We start from the raw sequence: 19,340 nt of genomic DNA on the forward strand, positions 1-19,340 counted from the left end.
AAAATCTGCACCCTGAAATAAACTTTTAAGATGCAAGCGACTAATCGTCAAAAAGAACTCAAAAAACAAATATTGGTGAGGATGTGAAGAAAAGGGAACCCTCATACACTGCAAGTAGGAATTTAAACCAGTGTCAGTTCAGTTCAGTTCAGTTCACTGGCTCAGTTGTGTCCAACTCTTTGCGACCCCATGAATCGCAGCACGCCAGGCCTCCCTGTCCATCACCAACTCCCGGAGTTCATTCAGACTCACGTCCATCGAGTCAGTGATGCCATCCAGCCATCTCATCCTCTGTCGTCCCCTTCTCCTCCTGCCCCCAATCCCTCCCAGCATCAGAGTCTTTTCCAATGAGTCAACTCTCCACATGAGGTGGCCAAAGTACTGGAGTTTCAGCCTCAGCACTGTGTAAAACGGTATGAAGATTTCTCAAAAAATCAAAAATAGAACTACCATATGACCCAGCAATTCCACTTCTGACTATATATCTGAAAAAAGTGAAAAAAAGATACATGCACCCCAATGTTCATAGCAGCGTTATTTACAATTGCCGAGATATAGAAGCAACCTAAGTGTCCATAAACAGATGATTGGATAAAGAAGATGTGGTATATCTACACACAATGTAGTAGTAGTCAGTCAGTAAAATCTTTTTGCCATTTGCAGCAACATGGATGGACTTGGGGGCTTCCCTGGCGGCTCAGCAGTGAAGAATCCGCCTGCAACGCAGAAACTGCAGGAGACATGAGTTTGATCCCTGGGTCAGAAAGATTCCCTGGAGGAGGGCATGGCCACCCACTCCAGTATTCTATCCTGGAGAACCCCATGGACAGAGGCGCCTGGTGGGCTACAGTCCATGGGGTCCCAAAGAGTCAGACACAACTGAAGCCACTTAGCATGTAAGCATGGATGGTCTTGGAGGGCATTATGCTAAGTGAGATAAGTCAGAGGAAGAGAAATACTGTATGATATCACATATATGTGGGATCTAACATGAGAATGACAATTCCTGCCTCAGTGGACCATTTGTGAAGTCCAGAGAGGAAATATTCTTTTTTAAAAAGAGAATATTTATTTTAATTGGAGGCTAATTACTTTACAGTATTGTGGTGGTTTTTGCCATACATTGACATGAGTCAGCCACAGGTGTACATGTGTCCCCCATCCCAAACCCCCCACCCACCTCCCTCCCCATCCCATCCCTCTGGGTTGTGCAGTCCCAGTCACTGCTTTGAGTGCCCTGTTGCATGCATCGAATTTGGACTGGTGATCTGTATCACATACAGTAATATACATGTTTCAATGCTATTCCCGAGAGGAAATATTCTTGCCCACAGGGTTCTGTGCAGTGGAATTCAGTCGGAAATCCACCACTTTTTACTTTCTACAAGGCCCACGCCACACTCTTCCCCAAATTTAGGTCAAGGTTATTTCCACAACACCCCCACAGGAATAGTAATGAAAACATTAATTGTAATAATACCTCCATTTCTTCACAGCCTGTGTTACACTGCCCTTTCTTTACTCCCTGCAATAGGTCTCTGAGGTAGGAATTGTCATTCTCATGTTAGCGACAGGACACCTGAAGTCTAAAGTAGTCTAAGAAATTGTTGGAGGTAATAAGGGAGGAGGAGGCATCAGATTGCCATCAAGAAAAGCAAACAGGAGAACTGCAGTAAGGGTATTAGAGAAAACGAATGCAACAGAGTCCATAAAAACTATTGACATTTTCTTAACAGACTGTTTCTTTTATAATGATGCTTTTGCAGGCACTAAAACTATTTTTGAAAGGAAACCAACCTGAGGGAAGAAAAGCAAATAGCACCCAGGAAAGGAGCTCAGATGGATGCAGACTGTAATTCTGCCCTTTCTGGATCAGAAAAGTGCTGTGGAGAGGCTCTTGCTAGGAATTCACTAAATACAGCTGTGGGAAAACTGAGAGCAGCAGTCTTGACATTAAAGGGAACGATGGAACACATCACGAGGTCAGAGGCAGAGTGTCCAACTCAAGGGCTGCTGTGTCTGGTGTGGGAGCAGGGTTTCCCCAGCAAAATCTGCTCTGAGAGGTTGTTCAAGCTGACAAATATTAGCCGGTGCCTTCTCAACAATGTACAGTCAACACCCCTTTGCAGCATAGCGTGTTACTGAGTTGAACAGGCAGAGATAGTAAGGAGAGGTTTTCATGGGTGATTTTTCCATTGTATTTGTCATCATGCAGGTCCAGTCACAAAGGAGCAGTTATAGCAACATCTTTCTCAAGCATTAAATACAGGTATCACCATTATGCACACACAGAGTTCCTTTATGATCATCTAAAAGGTTACTCCTGAAGACAGTTGGCAGTACACACTCCCCACCTTCTTTCTGCATCAAGGGGAGAATTTTATATTATAGGAGTCTGGCCACCCATCTGCCTTGAGTAGTTTAAGTGATGTATTTACTTGCCAAAATGGCGGGGAGGAGAACTGAGAGGCAAAATGGCAAATTAGTTACACTTTGGAAGTTCTTCAGTGGCTTAGAAACCTGGGTATAATGAAAAAAGTCAATGCAGAACTCACAGTTAGAAGGGGCCTGGAAAGTTATTTCGTTTAACCCTCTATAGATAGAGTCCATATAAAAAATGTCCTAAATGGATACAGACCCACACTGTTCAGATCCCTCCTTTGAGAAAGGGCTTGTACATTTACAGAAACATGGATGGACCTGGAGATTGTCATACTGAGTGAAGTCAAGTCAGACTGAGAATGAGAAATACCATGCGATACTGCTTATATGTGGACTCTAGAAAAAAGGGTACAAATGAACTTATCTATAAAACAAAATTACAGATGTAGAAAACAAATTTATGGTTACTAGGGGGTAAGCGGTTGGGGGGGTATAAATTGGGAGACTGGGATTGACATGTATACACTACTATATATAAAATAGATAACTGGCGCTAGTGGTAAAGAACCCATCTGCCAATGCAGGAGACATAAGAGATGCGGGTTTGATCCCTGGGTCAGGAAGATCCTCTGGAGAAGGAAATGGCAACCCACTCCAGTATTCTTGCCTGGAGAATCCCGTGGACAGAGGAGCCTGGCGGGCTACAGTCCATGGAGTCAGAGTTGGACACGACTGCAGTGACTTAGCACACCCACACAAGAAACTCTACTCAATACTCTGTAATGACCTAAATGGGAAAAGAATCTAAGGAAGAGTGGATATATGTATATGTATAACTGATTCACTTTGCTGTACACCTGAAACTAACTGCTGCTGCTGCTGCTGCTGCGTCACTTCAGTTGTGTCCGACTCTATGTGACCCCATAGACGGCAGCCCACCAGGCTCTGCGGTCCCTGGGATTCTCCAGGCAAGAACACTGGAGTGGGTTGCCATTTCCTTCTCCAAAGCATAAAGGTGAAAAGTGAAAGTGAAGTCACTCAGTCATGTCCGACTCTTAGCGACCCCATGGACTGCAGCCTACCGGGCTCCTCCATCCATGGGATTTTCCAAGCAAGAGTACTGGAGTGGGGTACCATTGCCCATGACATTGCAAATCAACTATACTCCAATAAAAAAATCTTTTAAAAATTAAAAAAAGAAAGGGCTTGTGACCTGGATGCTGGGTTTGGGTCAGGACAGCCTTGAGTGGTCAGCCTTTCAGGAATGACCTCAGCTGCAGACTGCTGAGTTGGGCCCTTCTCAGGGCAGCCACTCTTGGTTACTGCTGGAAGAAGAGTTGGGAAGCCTGACTCTTATGGCCCAGCTTGGGACAATTCTAATAGATCATTCTAGAATGCTCAGACACCCCTCGGCCCACCCTCACCCCACCCAGGGGCCCACACCGAAGTTCAACTTCTCCTCTTGCCTAACCCTGCTTCCTGCCCTTCCTTTGGTGTGTTCCCCTCCAGGCATTCCCTAATACATATTCTATACCATAAACCCCATCTCAGGGTGTGTTTCTTGGAGAACCCAGCCTAGGACATGCCCCTAGCAATGCAGAGTACAGCACACACTCCATCCATGGCCCAACTGCATTGTTAGATAGTGTCAGTCTTTTAAAAAGTGTTGGCATCTCTCTGCATTTTGTTAACTGGGTCAGTCTCCCTAAACCTACCAGAACAAGACTAGGCCCTCTGCATTCTGTTTCCTTTATTTCCATTCTCTTGCCCTGAATTCTGTCTTGCAAGAAAGTTTTAGCTGATTCATCATCTCCTTCCTTTTTTTTGTAATTGTGCTGCCAAAAGGAGGTAAAATTAAGGGGAAAAAAGCATATGATTCATAGGTCACCAGTTCAGGAAATATGAAGTAGTTCATGTTCCCTTTTAGGTGACTACTCATTACAATTCGGGGTGTGAGGGGTGCTGGGACAGAGGAAGGGACATGGGTGAGCTAGGGGAAAAAGTATCTGTGGCAGCAGCACAGGTTTGGGCAATTCTTTTCATCTTCTGAGAGCCAACAAATGCGCTCTAACTCATTCTCCTGTGTTCTCAGCCTTGGTGAAAGGAAACACTATTCACCAGGTTTAGAAACCTGGAAACAACTCAAATGCCCATTAACAGTAGAATAATTAATTAACCTGTGACTATTGTTGTTCAGCTGCTCAGTCGTGTTTGACTCCGTGACCCCATGGACTGCAGCACGCAGTCCTTCCCTGTCCTTCACCCTCTCTTGGAGTTTGCTCAAACTCACATCCACTGAGTTAGATGCTATCTAACCATCTTATCCTCCACTGCCCTCTTCTCCTTTTGCCTTCAGTCTTCCCCAGCATCAGGGCATTCATATAATACAATGCAATTTCAACTACAAGTAACCAAGCTACTGTTATCACCGTCCACAAGAATGAATCTCACAAATGTAAGACTGAGCCAAATTGCAAAAGAAATCATTCTGTGGGATTTCTGTATCTATAAAGCTTAAAATAATCTATGATGCTGGAAGGCAGGTAGTGGCTTCATTTAGGGAGGAGGGTGAAGGAGTGACAGGGTGGGGACAGAAAGGGGATTTGTGTAATGGGGATGTTCTGTTTCTCATCTTGGTGGTGGTTAGTTACCTGGGTATGTTTACTTTGAGAAAGGTCACTGAGCTTAATGCTTACGATTTGTACACTTTTTGTATGTATATTATTCATGATAAATTCATTAAAAAATCCTGTAATGATCTCCCCAGGCCTACAGAGTCAAGCCCAAATTCACTGGCCAGCACAGTTTTCAGACCTTTTCTCTAGTGGTTCCCCTTGTGTGTGTTCACTCTACTCTGGATTTTCGCAGCTTCCTGAAAAGGACAGTAGGTCTGGAAGTTGGATGACAAATGCAGTTTTTAGATGAATGAACTGTGGGGTTGATAATGCTTACACTGCAGTGTCTTTGTTAGCACTGAATAAAAGAATATAAGTGCAGTTCATAGCACAATTCCTGAAGCATAGCAGATACTCGTGATAGTTCCTTCCTCCTCTCTCCCTTCTACCATCTACGAATGGACTTATGAAAACTCTGCACATTATTAGAATATTGTCGCTGAAGTCATTTTCTGGAAGGTATTGCCTATGAATCTCATTATCCATTCAGTGGACTTTACTCCAAAAAGGTACTGTGGCTTGTCTTTGATTCCCAAGAATACAGATCTTGACACAAATTTGACATTCTTGGGCAAGCTGTCCCAACCAAACCCATTCTTTCATGTTTAAGTCAGATCCTTTCTTTGGAAACATCACCATATGCCCACTATGATAAAGGGATAAAAAATGGCTGCAGATAAGGAGAGACATTGTCCAGGGTCTGGTTTTACTTTACCTGGTCACTTTAGGTAGATGGGGTTGTTAGAAGGATCTGAGAGCTTTCAAACTGCTGCTGCTGCTATTGGTTGCTATTTTTCAAAATATTACCTTCTCACTATAAAAATGCTTTCCTTCTCAAGCCAGATTTCATAAAAGACCTTCCATCTGGTCTGTACTGATAACTTGAATCTTGAGATGCTCATTCCTCTTACAACATAAAATGATCCATGTGTATAAGGACTGGATTTCACAGGTTCTTCAAAAGGATTTTGTCTTCCTAATCCTACAGCTGCATGTGTTGAGAACTGGTCACCAGGAGACAGCTCTAACAACAAATCTATTACAAGTATTCCTCTGCTGATGTGCATTTTTCAGAACTAAAAGAACTAAAATCTATTAGCACCAGGACCATAGCGAACCAGTGGATGAAACAAATAAAAAAATAAATTAAAAATGAAAAATAAAATCAGAATCAAACTGGTTTAGAATTTTCAAAGATTTTTTCCAATTTATTGTGATTTAGGATGTGGTAATTGACTGAATGAGCTGTATAAATTCTGGTCTCAGTTTCCTAATCCATAAAATGGGGAGATGAACACCAAATTATGACAAGGTGATGGGATATGTTGATGAAAGTATTTTCATTCCTAGGAAGACAAGACTTTGGAAGGATGACTGGACCCATGTTTTAGGATCCCCAGTACTTTTAGAAAATAACTCAGGGGCAAAGTCAGATGCTTTAAAGAGCCACTGCCCATTCTCCCCTTTTCTCTTCTCTATCCAGTCATCTATACCCCTCCCTATCCTTATAGTATTCTCATCTTCAGTGTTTCCCTGCAATTCATGTTCATATAATTTCCCACACATAAAAATGTGGGAGGTGGAGCAGAAAGGAGCATAAAGCATAAGAGGCCCAGATTCACCTTTATCTTGAGATGACCCTGAAAACATGTGGTATGAACAGTAAATCCTTATTTGGTTGAAATTCACATCTTGAGTAGTCTCAAGCTTATTTTCTCATGTAAATAAGCCTCCAGAAATAGAGACGTCCCCTCTCTGTAAAAATATTAGACTATAATCTTCTACTTTTAAAGGATAGTATAGAAATAAAATTCCAAGAAAGACTACATAAAAATGAAAAAACAACCCATGTGTAAAGGTGAAATCAGATGCCTGGTTAGTGCCAAGATAACCCAGCAGGTCAGAGGCTTCCCTGGTGGCTCAGTGGTAAGGAATCTGCCTTCCAATACAGGAGACCCAGGTTCAATCCCTGGGTTGGGGAGATTCCCCTGGAGAAGGAAATGGCAATCTGTTCCAGTATTCTCACCTGGGAAATCCCATGGACAGAGGAGCCTGGCAGGCTACAGTCCAGGGGGTCACAAAGGAGTTGGACATGACTTAGCGACTAAACAACAACATCAACCCAGCAAGTCAGGGCCTGAGGTTTTCTACTTTCTATCTGAGCCTTGGGAGATCTTGAAGGTGATGGAGGGGGCTGTTAAAATGTCAATGAGGAGGTGCTTGAGACAGATGGGGACAAGGTGCTGTTAGTAATGTAGCTCACTTCACTGTATCTCATCAAATAGCAGGAAATGGAAGTAGTGCAATGTCACCTGGGCTAGAGATGTTTCCTAGATTTTTGTTTCTTCTTAGGTACCATCACTGAGAATCTCTGACTTGTCTTGACTTGGTTATTTTCCTCAAAGGGATATAATAGTATTTACATGATTGATGCTGACCAGGCATCAATAAGAAGAAATGGTGAGCAGACGTTTTGAACAGATACCAGAAAGGTTAACAAAAGTGACATCAGGGCCAGTTGCAAAGGAGGCTGTGGCTCAGGTTTCAACATATGTCCAAGGGAACAAAGTGCCAGGAGTACTGGTCTGGGAATACACCCTGTGTAAAGTTACCATGGGCAGGAAAAGAGAAGAGAAGGAAAGCTTGAGTTTTCTATGTTGATTCACATGGAATTTTAAATCTGTCAGCTGGTTGACATAAATGGCCAATTTCTGAATACTTTTTAGTATGAAAATAGTCTGTAAAGTCTTCATCCCTCAAAATCTTCCCCAAAGGAACAATGATCACCTAAAGGAATGTTTGGGTATGCATTTATGCCAAGACTCTGTGGATCTGAGCCTTGATTGCATTATTTTTGAGCTCCATTTCAGCTCTTTCATGATGTCTCAATCTATACAGAGGTCTGCAGCAACCCTTGGGCTTCAACAGCCACATCAGGTGATGATGACATAATAGGTAAGTTCGATCAACAACAATGAATCAGGATCTGAATGAACTTCTCTGTGTAGCTCTCTAGTGATGAAATACATGGGCAGAAGTACTTCTTCCACTCTTATGCATAAAAATGGTTAGCTGTGGAGGAGCTGTGCAATTTTAGAAATAAGCAAAATACTTAGCAATTCTAGCTGTACTTAGCAATACTACAATACTAGCAAAATACTTAGTTTTAGGCCTCCCATTTAGGAGGCCTGCTTCATTTTCACATTTCTGTGGTCTGGGGGCTGAAAAAGACAGGCAGATATATTTCCTGCATTTGCTAAGTTGGCTTCAGACACCTCCATTCGTTTGTTGAAGACAGTGTCACCTCATTTAATTCAGCAGGAAAACAAGTACACCAGTAAGAGAAGAAAGACTGGCGCATAATCTCCTCTGTATTTCAAATATGTTTTCCATGGAAGATACTGCACAGGGAGCCAGACCCAGGCCCTTGCTTCCTGCCCCTGGAAAAGGGTTAATTCAGGGAAGCCCTGGATTCACAAGTCCACCTTGGGTGTTTAAGGTCAAGCACTTTGCATCTGAGTGTAGAAACTATGGTAAGTACATATTGTGAAGCAATGTCAAGTTCAGACCTGAACATATACTACTGTGGAGCTGGGAGTAAGATAAGAATGGTAAGAGGACCCTGAACTATTTGGGAAAACACCCCTCCCCCAATCCACTTGACCATCTATTATTCCCTCCCAGACTTAGAGATTTGATGCAGGAAGTATGGAAGGACAACAAGGAAGGTTAGGAGGAAGCATCCTGGGAGGCTGACACCTTCTGTCTCATCCTTCTAAGCCAAGGACAAGCAGGCTAAGGTTGAATACAAGGTCCTACCCCAAACTGGACGCAGACGGAAACACATAAAAAATGTATATGATATTTTAACAATGCAAAACCTTGTTTGATCTTGAGGTAGGAGCAGGAGCCCCTTCCATTTAGCCTCAGTTCCCTTTCATTTTCACTACGTAGAGGGCCAGTCTCTCACCTTGCAGAACTGGGTGGAAGTAGCTCAAGACTAAACTTCCCAGTCCCCACTTACAAGCTGTATTTGGTAATTTAAGTAAATGAGTCAGTCCCATCACCTCCCCACACGGGTATTTTCTTTCTCAGGATAGAGCACATCATAATTTTCTGACCGCTGGAGCAACAGTGCAGTCCTTTCTCATCAAAGGTTTTCCCATGAGCGTGGGCTCTGCACCTCCCTCGTGGTCTCGCGGTCCCCGCAGCACAGCCCTCTCCGCGGAATTTCCATGCAAGTTTTTTTCCTCCAAGCACCCCTTTCCCACAATTTATTTAATTTTTAAGCTGCTCAAATCCTTTTGCAAGGAAGTAGGATAAAATTCTCCAAGCATAGTTCTACACAATGTCGACATTCAGGTTTCACACATTTGGGGGATTGTTTGACCGAGAACCGTGTCCCGTGCAAAGAATTCTGGAGGCAGGCACGGCGCCCGAGCGACCCCAGTCGTTGCCCTCCCAACCCCCGCCGCCTTTGAACCAAAGACCAGGCAGAAATCCGCCAGCCCGCAACGGAGCCCCTGCCCGGAGACGGGGTCAAGGGAAAGCCGAGGGCGTTTCGGAAGGCGTGCGCCCCTCACCTTGTGGACGGAGCGCGCAGCCGCCGCGCCCTGGGCGAACCCGGGCGTCCTCTGGTTCCAGAAGTCTCACTCCGAGCCGCTCCTTCTGCTCCCGAGCGTTACCAAAGCGCCGCTTCTCACCGCACCCGGCTCCAGGGCTCGCCGAGCCGGTGCGCTGGCCCCTCGGCGCCCTTTGCCCGCGCGGTGCCCCCGGGCTGCGGCAGACCCGGCCGGGAGCGCGGCGCGCAGGGCGGCAGGAGCTGCGCTCCGCCAGGTCTGGGTGCCGGGACTGGGAGAGGCGGCGAGAGCGAGAGCGAGAGCGGGGAGGACCAGGAGGAGGAGCAGGAACAGGGGGCAGTCTGTTAAATCGACCGGTAGGTTACAGCCCTCCAGGACACCCTTGAACCGAGAACGGGGTGGGTGGGGTGAAAAGGTGGGCCGGGGTGCAATGCGGAGAGTGGTGGTGGAGGAGAACCAGGGGCTCGGAGCCCCGAGGTTCTTCAGGTCTTGCTTAGGCTGTAAAAGAGAAATTCTGGAGCTGATGGCGCCCCAGGGCTCCCACTTGCCAACGCTAGAGGGCAGCGCTGGCCACACTATAAACTTGGCCTATGGGGGTGGGGGAAGTGGACGAGGGTCCGGCCTCTTAAGCCCTTTGCTGGCGGTGGCTAGTGGGTGCCCAGGAGAAGCAGACCCCGTTCTCCCCTCCTGTGGCCAGACTGGGTTGGGAGACAGAGGAAAAGAAAGGAGTTGGCAGATTCGGACATTGTCTTTCTGCGGACATTGTCTCTCTCCAGAGGCAAACCCTCTGGAGGTGAATTATTACACAGATGTCCTCAAGGGGAAAATTTCGGTCAACATCTACAGGATGCTTTAAGGAGAGGGATGGGAAGAAGAGGGTGGGGAAGTAGTGGAGGCAAATTGGGATGGGGAAAAGTGGAAGGGGCAGAGAGATGGGGGAAGGCAGAGAAGAAAAGGAGAAGGGAGTGGGTTGGAGCTGACTTTTCGGGTTGGCAGGAGCTTTCGTGATCTTCATAATGTTCCAGGAGTACCCACCTGCCGCAAGGCCAGAGAAATTTACTTGGGAGGGACATTATGGAATCCTGGTGCTGCTGCTGAAGGAAGCTTCCCTAGGGCTAGTTGGTTATCTCCTGTCTGGAACCTTGGTGGCTCTGAACCCATGAGGCTTTATATAAGTTGATTCCATATTTCAGGGGTAAAATCAAATTATTTGAACCACAACCCTCGCAGATGGCAGAGGAGACAAGGAAGCAACGAAATGAAAGAGACAATTTTACATAGACAATGTGATTTGTGGACAGCTTGTTATAATCTTCACGTTGAAAGGATATTGGAACTTCTGCAGACAACCCTTGTGTTTCCCGAAATACTTGCCTTACTGCTTATCTTTCTTGTGTGTAGCCTCGTGGCTAAACGGAGAAGGCGATTTCCGCCCCCCAATAGCTTGGCATTTCTAAAACAAATGAAATCCTCTTCTTCAACTCAGAAAGCAAGCATGTGTACCCTTCTTCCTGCCTTCTGGAGTGCCTCTCAGGATCAGCAGGGACTGGGTGATGGGTAGGTAGGAGAATTTCACTGAGCAGGGGAAAGGAAAGTTGACAAACTGAAGTCTTGAATTGTGATTTGTTTTTGTCAATCCTGTTAAACTAAGAGAAAGGGCTTATGTGGACTAAAGCCTAATAGGAGGATTGGATGGAAGGATTTTTTTTTCTGCCAAAGAAGATGGTATTTATAAGTTATCATTTTAAAATTAATTTTTTCATTTTTAATTGAATGAAAGATTCTTTTAAAAATTTGATTTTATTTATATTTTGTATTATTAAAATTTTAAAATTATTTAATTCTTAAAGGTTGCCTTCCATTTGCAGTTATTACAAATTATTGGCAATATTTCCCATGTTGTCCACTATATCCCTGCGCCCATGTTATACCCAGTAGTTTGTGCTTCCCACCCCTCCAGCCCTACGTTGCCACTACCCCCTCTGCCCCTAACCACCGGTTTGTTGTCTACGTCACTGAGCCTGCTTCTTTTTTGTTGTTGTTGTATTCACTAGTTTGTTGTATTTTTTAGATTCCACATATAAGTGATATCATACAATATTAGATTCTTTAAATTCTGTAGTGCTTTACAATTTTCAAAAATTTCACATACATTATTTTATATAATCCCATAATAACTCCTCCCCTCCCCTCCTCTACTGTATGGTCCCTCCCCACTGGTAACCTCTCCCCACTGGTAAACAGTAGTTCTCTTTATCTGTGAGTTTGCCTCTTTCTGTATTATTTACTGGTTTGTTGTGTTTTATAGATTCCACATATCAGTGATATATACGGTATTTGTCTTTCTCTGACTGACTTATTTCACTCAGCACAATGGCCTCCAAGTCCATCCATGTTGCTGCAAGTGGCAAAATTTCACTGTATTTTATGGCTGAGTAGTGTTCCATTGTATATATGTGCCACATCTTTTTTATCCATTCATCTGTTGATGAACACATAGATTGCTTTCATAACTGGGAAGTTATAAGTAATGCTACTGTAAACATTGGAGTGTATGTATCTTTTTTAATTCAGTGCAGTTCAGTTTAGTTCAGGTGCTCAGTCGTATCCAACTCTTTTCAATCCCATGAGCTGTAGCATGCCAGGCTTCCCTGTCCATGACCAACTCCCTGAGCTTGGTCAAACTCATGTCCGTTGAGTTGGTGATACCATCCAACCATCTCATCCTCTATTGTCCCCTTTGCCTTCAGGCTTTCCCAGCATCAGGGTCTTTTCCAATGAGTCAGTTCTTCGCATTAGGTGGCCAAAGTATTGAAGTTTCAGCTTCATCATCAGTCCTTCCAATGAATATTCAGGACTGATTTCCTTTAGGATTGACTGGTTTGATCTCCTTGTTGTCCAAGGGACTCTCAAGAGTCTTCTCCAACACCACAGTTCAAAAGCATCAGTTCTTTGGTGCTCAGCTTTCTTTATAGTCCAACTCTCACATCCATACATGACTACTGGGAAAACCATAGCTTTGACTAGATGGACATTACTTTGCCAACAAAGTAATGTTTCTGCTTCTTAATATGCTGTCTAGGTTGGTCATAGCTTTTCTTCCAAGGAGCATGCGTCTTTTTATTTCATGGCTGCAGTCACCATCTGCAGTGATTTTGGAGCCCAAGAAAATGAAGTCTGTCACTTTTTCCACTTTTTCCCCATCTATTTGACATAAAGAGATGGGCCTGGATGCCATGATCTTTGTTTTTTGAGTGTTGAGATTTAAGCTAGCTTTTTAACTCTCCTCTTTCACTTTCATGAAAAGGCTCTTTAGTTCCTCTTTGCTTTCTGCCGTATGGGTGGTGTCATCTGCATATCCAAGGTTATTGATATTTATCACAGCAATCTTGATTCCAGTTTGTGCATCATCCAGCCTAGCATTTCGCATGATGTATCTGATGCTGGGAAAGACTGAAGGCAGGAGAAGAAGGGGATGACAGAGGATGAGATGGTTGGATGCATCATCACCAACTGCATCATCACTGAGTCCATCACCGGCTTTATGGACATGAGTTTGAGCAAGCTCTGGGAGTTGGTGATGGACAGGGTAGCCTGATGTGCTGTAGTCCATGGGGTTGCAAAGAGTTGGACATCATTGAGTGACTGAACAGTATTGAACTGAACTCTGCATATAAACTAAATAAGCAGGATGACAATATACAGCTTTGACATACTCCTTTCCCAATTTGGAACCACTCTGTTGTTCCGTGTTCAAGTCTAAATGTTGCTTCTTGACCTGCACACAAATTTCTCAGGAGGCAGGTCAGGTGGTCTGGTATTCCCATCTCTTGAAGAATTTTCCACAGTTTGTTGTGATCTACATAGTCAAAGACTTTGGCATAGTCAATAAAGCAGAAGTAGATGTTTTTCTGGAATTCTCTTGCTTTTTCAATGATCCAATGGATGTTGACAGTTTTGTCTCTGGTTCCTCTGCCTTTTCTGAATCCAGCTTGAACATGTGGAAGTTCTCAGTTCTTGTACTGTTGAAGCCTAGCTTGGAGAATTTTGAGCATTACTTTGCTAGCGTGTAAGATGCATGTCATTGTGCAGTAGTTTGAACATTCTTTGGCACTGGCTTTCTTTGGGATTGGAATGAAAACTGACCTTTTCCAGTCCTGTGGCCACTACTGAGTTTTCCAAATCTGCTGGCATATTGAGTGTAGCACTTTCACAGCATCATCTTTTAGGATTTGAAATAGCTTCCTGGAATTCTGTCACCTCCACTAGCTTTGTTTGTAGTCATGCTTCCTAAGGTCCACTTGACTTTGTACTCCAGGATGTCCTGCTCTAGGTGTTTTGTTTTTGTTTGGATGTATATCCAGGAGTGGAATTGCTGGGTCAAATGGTAGGTCTGTTTAAGTTTTTTGAGAAACCTCCATGCTGTTTTCCACAGTGGCTTCAGCAAATCCAAATCATCATTTTGAAATACGGTTGATGATAGAGGTGTTATGTAAAAATAAACAGAATAAGAATCATTCCTCATCTATAAAAAGGAACTCATAGAAACAAAGTTTTTTAGATACCCCTGGAGTAAGTAAGGGCATGGTCTTTCTTACTCTGGCAACTCTGGAGGCCTTTCAGGAGATAAAGGCAATTTGAGTTCATTCCATTTTTTAATTTTTTAGATAAATTAATTTATCTATTCTTTGATTATTGCAGTGTAGGCAACTATGGAAACATATCATACACTTGGAAACTCTGCTGCACATACCTCAGAACACCCCTGCTTTGGCAGATTTCAGCTTTGTGAAGCTCATGGTTATTTTCAAAGCTATTAATTAACTTCTGGAATATATTTTACCAGTTTTAATGAAAGTTAACATCTGCCTAATTAGGAGCTGATAATTCAATTTGTGGATTGCCCATTTGAATTTCCACGAGGCTCTGTGAGTGCTTTAACATTGTAGGTGTATGTGAATCACGTACTGATTTCACACAGAGAACTCCTTGTAAGTTAAGTTTAAAAAGCATCTATGAGGATTGAGTTGGAGCCCTGAGCCCATGGCATAACAAATTGATCAACTTGTAGTGAGAGCTCAAAAGTCATTATGAAGGAATTAACTGATCAAATTTATTCATTCAAAAATGTTGATGAATGAGTACCCTGTTCCAAGCATTGTACCCCCTGAGCCAACTTCTGGGGATACGATAAAGAATGTAGTTTAATTCACTGATTCACAAACAAGTAAATCCAGTCCTTAGTAATAGTTGGGCAAATAGGGAAGTCCAGAGATCTGTGGGAACTCAGAGGGGAATCTAATCCAGCTTGAGTGATAGCTGGAGGTGGGGGTGGTAGCTGTGCATGTATTGGAGGAAGGTGGTTGAAGCAGTGGGGAGTGGGAAGAATGATGAACAATGCATTGACTCCTAGACACATCCCAGTCACATTTATTAGCTTTCCACATGGATGCTGAAACCTTACTTTAATATCTGAGGAAGCAAATATGCACATTTTCCTACCAGAAGCTCCCTAGAAGCTTTTAAAGGTAGGGACTGTGTATGACTTGTTCATCTCACCTGTAAAGAGAAAAGTTAAGACCCTGGTAGACATTTATCTGTAATTTCCTACCTCCACTGTGGAAGTAGGAATGAAGTGAGAAGGGAACAGGTTGTGGTGGGGAGGTGCTCACATTAAGTAAGCTCACAGAATCCTAGATGATTCCATACGTTGGCCCACCAGACAATTCCAACAGCTATATGACATAGTTCTTCTCTCTTTTGCTGTTGACTTAAAAAAAATGAGCTTCCAGTTCCTTCAAGATTTGTTGTTGTTTTTTAGTTGCTAAGTCATGTCCAGCTCTTCACAACCCCATAGATGGCAGCATGCCAGGCTTCCCTGATCTTCACTATCTCCTGGAATTTGCTCAAACTCATGTCCATTGAATTGGTGATGCTATTCAACCATCTAACTCTTTCTAGATTTATGGTGTGACAAAAACCAGAGAGAGAGTATGAGATGTGTACAGTTAACTTTCTGTGTTAGTCAGTTCTCAGGAAGTTCCACTGTGAACAAAGCATAACTTTGAAATTTCAGTGGCTTATTACAGCAAAGGATTGTATCTTGCCCACAGTACATATAAACTGTGGACTAGTGGGTTCACTCCACATGTTTGTCCTGAGACACAGACCGATGGAGCCAGACTATTCTTAGGCAGAGGGAAGGGTAATGGCAGAACATCACAATGGTTCTTAAAGCTTTTGCTTACTTATAAGGTTAATCATTTCTGCTCACATTCCATTTGCTAAAGCAAATCACGTGGTTGAGTCTGATGTCAAATGACTTTCTCTTAGTGGGAGGGATTCCAGGGAAAGGCTCTGTAAATGAGCCTGAGTGACAAATATAGTCAACAAAGTATTCAACTGACAAGTCTCCAGCCATGCTTTTGAATGCTTTTCTCTTTAACAATCTTTATTTATTGAGTCTATTGGCTAATGATGTTCACCAAACTTAGGATGGGGGGGGCAAAATAGTAAATCTAGGTTGATGAACTTAACTGATTAGGCTCTGTCATCAGAATCCAGACTTCATAGGAACAGCTGTCCTCGCACTATGAAAAAGCTCCATTCTCTGGCAACATACTGGCTCTTTCTCCATGTGTTGTTGTTGTTCAGTTGCTAAGTTGTAGCTGACTCTGCGACCTCACAGATTGCAGCATGTCAGGCTTCCCTGTCCTTCACCATCTCCCAGAGTTTGCTCAAACTCATGTCCATCGAGTCGGTGATGCCATCCAACTGTCTCATCCTCTGTCGTTCCTTTCTCCTGCCTTCAATCTTTCCCAGCATCGAAGTCTTTTCCAATGAGGCGGCTCTTCACATCAGGTGGCCAAAGTACTGGAGCTTCAGCTTCAGCATCAGTCCTTCCAATGAATATCCAGGGTTGATTTCTTTTAGGATTGACTGGTTTGATCTCCTGGCAGTCCAAGGAACTCTAAAAGTCTTCTCCAGCACTACAGTTTGAAAGTATCAATTCTTCAGCACTCAGCCTTCTTTATGGTCCAACTCTCACATCCATACATGACTACTGGGAAAACCAAAGCTTTGACTATATGGACCTTTGTCAGCAAAGTGACGTCTCTGATTTTTAACATGTTGGCACATCTTAATATCTGTTCCCGTGAAGAAATAATAAAGGCAGACTAGGTAGGTTAGGGCAAACCTAACAAGGATAAAACCTCAGGCTCCTGGGATATAGACAGGGACCTAATGGTCAGTACCCTTCTTATCAAAAATGATCATGAGAAGCAGCTCACTCAGTGATGAGCAGAAATACCATAGTTGATTTTTAATGAATATAGCTTGCACATCTCCCACCTAAAAGTTTGAAACATATATAGAGGACCTGGTGCCTATCCTCAAGGAGCTCAGAGTTAAGGTTGGTGAAGGAACTTCCATGGATGACTTCATAGAAGAGCTGAAGGAGGAGTTAGGAGAAGCCCGCATGGAGGAGTTAGGACTCAGCTGAATTTGGAAAGATGTGGAGAGAATGAGTGGGCTTTTTCAGTGTAGGACTGATCTCTCTACTTTGGTTCCTGTCTTCCTGCCCTTGGGAAAAGGAGGTGCTTGGGGTAAATACTTTGCTTAGGGTCATACAAGTGGTATGTGCTGAACTGAGGTTTGAACCCATGACTAACTCTAAAGCTGTTTTTTTTTTTTTTTTTTTCATTCTATTGGAGTGTGATCCCCAAGATGGGCTGATGGAGTTCTGAGGAAAGCTTAGTTATGGGAGTGAGTGGACTGTGGAACTCGGGCTCATGAAACAGGGACTCTTGTGGGAGTATTTGACTGTGGGAATGGTTGTGGGGGGGGATGGGCCACAACAGAGTGCCTTAAAATGTTTTTATTATTTTTATTTTTATAAGTAACATTATTACTTTGTGTAGAGAATGACAGCTTTCAAAGCACTTTGTTTTCAAAACTGAGCAATGTCAAATCAATTTTTAAGAAAGAAACAGGGTTTACAATATAACATATTAAGTGGCAGTAATGCCTTCACTTTGTATTTATTAGTTTAATAGCTTGATTGAGGTTTAATTTATATAACATAGCTTGCAATCACTGTGAACATACAATTCAATGGTTTTAGTAGCTTAATAGAGTTGTGCAGCCATCACCACAGTCCAGTTGTAGAACATCTCCAGTGACTCCCAAACTTCCCGCATGCCCGTTTACAGTCAATTTCCCTCCTCCCACACCTATCCTAGCCACTGATCTGCTTTGCCTCTATAAATTTGCAGATCAGTACATAGAATAAATATGCAATATTTTGTGTGTGGCTTCTTTTACTTGGAAAAATGTCTTTGGTTTCATCAGTATACATGTAACACTGCTGCTGCTAAGTCACTTCAGTCGTGTCTGACTCTGTGCGACCCCATAGACGGCAGCCCACCAGGCTCCCCCGTCCTTGGGATTCTCCAGGCAAGAACACTGGAGTGGGTTGCCATTTCCTTTTCCAATGCATGAAAGTGAGAAGTGAAAGTGAAGTTGCTCAGTCTTGTCTGACTCTTAGCGACCCCATAGACGGCAGCCTTCCAGGCTCCTCCGTCCATGGGATTTTCCAGGCAAGAGTACTGGAGTGCTGCTGCTGCTGCTAAGTCGCTTCAGTCGTGTCCGACTCTGTGCGACCCCATAGACGGCAGCCCACCAGGCTCCGCCATCCCTGGGATTCTCCAGGCAAGAACACTGGAGTGGGTTGCCATTGCCTTCTCCAATGTGTGTGCTAGTTTCTTTCAATTGCTGAATTATGTTCCATTGTATGAATATGGCACATATTTATCTTAAATTTAATTTTTTATTTTATATTGGAGTATAGTTGATTTAGTGTTGTGTTAGTTTCAGGTGTACAGCAATATGATTGAGTTATATATCAGTCACTGAGAGAATATTGAGTCGAGTTCCCTGTGCTATAAGTAGGTCCTTGTTGATTATCTGTTTTACACATAATAGTGTGTGTATGTTAATCCCAACCTCCTAATTGATGCCTTCTCTTCATGTTTCCCCCTTGGTTACCACAAGATTGTTTTTGAAAGCTGTGTGTCTGTTTCTGTTTTATAAATAAGTTCATTTGTATCACTTTTTTAGATTCCACATATAGTATCATATGATGTTTGTCTTTCTTTGGCTTACTTCATTTATTATGATGGTCTCTATCTCCATCCATATTGCTGCAAATGGCATTATTTAATTTTTTACAGCTAAGTAGTATTCTTTGTGTATATGTACCACATCTTCTTTATCCATTCATCTGTTGATAGACATTTAAACTGTTTCTATGTCTTGACAGTTGTAAATAGTGCTGCAGTGAAAATTGGGGTGCACACTTCATTTTGAATTACAGTTTTTTCTGGATGTGTGCCCAGGATTGGGACTGCTGGATCTTATGGTAGTTCTATTTTTTTTTTTTTTTTAAGGAACCTCCATAGTCTTCCCCATAGTTGTTGTATATGGCACATATCTTAAAAATTCAGTAACCAGTAACTGAACATTTGGATCATTTCTTCACTTTAAATAGCACTTTTAAATTTAAAAATCACTTTGATATACAATACCTCAATTGGTCCTTGTGAATCATGGCAAGAAATCAAAGCAGGTGGTTATTCTCATTTTATTATGACAAGGATGATAATAATAGCTGACATTGATTGTGCTCTTACTATTTGCAGCA

The 19,340-nt window shown here is 43.0% G+C and overlaps 1 protein-coding gene across 1 annotated transcript in view; it reads right to left on the reverse strand.

Moving 5' to 3' along the window:
• HTR1E (5-hydroxytryptamine receptor 1E) overlaps positions 1 to 9,952 on the reverse strand; it is a 92,369-nt gene extending 82,417 nt beyond the window's left edge. Inside the window, exon 1 of the mRNA XM_070377140.1 lies at positions 9,641 to 9,952. The gene's annotated coding sequence lies outside the window, so the exon portion shown is untranslated. The remainder of the gene's footprint in view (positions 1 to 9,640) is intronic.
• Between the last annotated feature and the right edge of the window lie 9,388 nt (positions 9,953 to 19,340).

The sequence above is a fragment of the Bos mutus genome, chromosome 9 (assembly GCF_027580195.1).
Source record: "Bos mutus isolate GX-2022 chromosome 9, NWIPB_WYAK_1.1, whole genome shotgun sequence".
NCBI classification, from domain to species: Eukaryota; Metazoa; Chordata; class Mammalia; order Artiodactyla; family Bovidae; genus Bos; species Bos mutus.